Consider the following 2,472-nt stretch of genomic DNA (forward strand, 5'->3'; position numbering starts at 1 on the left):
GAAGTATTTGCCTTTATAACCCAACCCCGAGTGTGGCCAGGGCACGTGGCCCTGCCGGCCAGCCTGTGCTTTTTATGGTTGAGGTTCCAGCTCCCGAGTCTGGGCCGTGACCCTGGCCAGTCAGTATAGTTTGTGCTTTCCCAATAAATCCATCTTTTTACTTGAGACTGTCTGAGTGGTGAAATCTTAGAGGGATGAGGTATTTCTCCCTGCCCCCTCGGACTCCATTACATTGTGCCCCCCCATGGGGACCCCATTACAATTAGTATGTATTATTTATGGAGGATTTTATTTCCATACATGAATACAATGTGCCCCATTGATTTTGTCCCCTCCATTTCCCCTCATAACACTCCCACCTTATTAAAACAATTCCAATGTTCTATTTTCACTTGTGTACATAATTTATTTCAAATATATTCATCCTCATACACCTTCTTCACTGGCTCTTCAATTACCCCTCTTGCTAGTAACAACCCCACAAAAGAGCTTGTTTTCTTTTCCATGGTATTTTTATTAACTTTTTCTGTTACTCTGTTTCTCTCTATTCCCTCTGCTCCTCTGTTGTTCAACAGCTTCCAGTGAGTTTTCTCATGCCATCTGCAGACATAAATATATTTCAGTATTATTCACCTTTCATGTCTTCCATAACACTATTGGATTCCCATTTTTAAATGTATAAGTGTGTTGATTTGGTGAAAGCCTAATTAATTCTAATCTGTTATAGTAGAAAATGAAAATTATATACCTGAGAATGAGAGATTATGTGTTAGTGATCCTCAAAGTAGAAGCATGCTAGTTTTATTTTGTGGTACAGAGTAGACATTGAGGATCTGATTCTGTGAACTTGATGTTCCTGTTAGCAGTGACAGGAAAGCCTTGAACCTGAACCTCTTGCTATGGTCCACCTCAAGGCCTTTAGATTGTTTATCCATTTGAGTTATATGGGCTTTAAACTTGTGTTTGTGGAGAATAACACTGATTTTCCTGCTTGTAGTGGACAAAGAAGTATGATCTCCTGTGTAGATCAAGAGGGTGGGAACTAAAGGCTATTTTGAAGAATAAGTTATGAACTCCTAGAAGGGCTCATCTGTAATTCCAACTTAATCAATCATTAGTTTAGAGTGGTTTGTCTGGTTATTCCCAATCTTACCCTCTTGCTTGATTCCAACATGAAATTTCTCTTTTAAAGGTTTACCTACCAACAAAAGTATAATTACAGAACACCTAGTAAATTTATTATAATAAAGCTAAGCCTTGTTTCCTCTGTCTTTGAGTAATAATAGCTGTTTCCTGAACCTGATGATCATGACAGCATCTTTCTCAGTGCTTTAGCTTCTGCCCCAACTGCCTCATAGGTGTTGAAAGCCCTCCTATAGAGTGTGAGCTACAGGATGACATTACTGGTGTCTCACAGGACAAAACTGGAACTGCTAAACTTGGCAGCGACTCCAGTAATGTTATCAGTTGTGTATGTGTGTTTCCACATGCATGTAATACCTAAGTTGAGGTTGGGGGGGGGGGTACGGGGAGAGAATTGTTAAACAGTCAGGCCAGGTTAAAAATTCACAAAAACTTCAACCCTTGTTTTTCTTTAATAAAGAAATGCAGCCCTCCGCCTCAAACATCCTACATTAAAAATTATATTTAAGTAGTGGTATGAAGGTTTTTCACTTCAACATGTCTGTTTATGAGTATAAGGCAATGATCAATGTCTCTGTTTAAAATTATTGGTCTTACCTTAAATGTAAAGTTAAGAACTTCTTTACATTAGACCTCATCCATATAGTTAACATATACTTACTGCTACATAAAATATAAATGAAATTTAAATCAATAGTGTATCCTCATACCCGGTGTTCTATCCCTGATGATAGATCAAATGCCATAAATACCAAGAGGTAGCCAGAAATGTATTGCACAATACAAGTCTACTGGAAAGATAGACATGTACATTTATCTAAATTTCATTTTACCTGATATTCTGTTGATGATTTTGACTACAGTTTTGGATTGGACCCAGAAAATGGATGTGCATTTTTAAGTGTCCAATTTGTCAGGTGAATTCAGTTATTAGTTCATTTGATATAAACATTTCTGTTCTGAATGAATAAATCATTGTCTAGTATTACATGTCTGACATATACTTGGCACTGTGAACTTGTGCAGAGAGAGAAATAGAGAAAATAAAAAGATAGTGAATCTTAAAGATATTCCGATAGTATCAAAGCCTTTCGCATATTCTTGGTTCCATCTATCACCAAAGCCATTTGTGTTTTCCTTCCTGGGTCTGGTAATTGAGTCCCTCCTTGGAATCCATGAATCAATAAAATTTCTTACTGTATGCATTTCCAGTTTTATTTCTGGTGCTTCTAGAGCCTGAGTTCTGACTCCTGAGTTGCACTGTGGTCTAAAGTATTTATTCATATATGCCTATGTCCTTTTAGTCCATTTTGCCTTTTTGTTACTTTG

The sequence above is a fragment of the Perognathus longimembris genome, chromosome 6, assembly GCF_023159225.1.
Source record: "Perognathus longimembris pacificus isolate PPM17 chromosome 6, ASM2315922v1, whole genome shotgun sequence".
Lineage (NCBI taxonomy): Eukaryota > Metazoa > Chordata > Mammalia > Rodentia > Heteromyidae > Perognathus > Perognathus longimembris.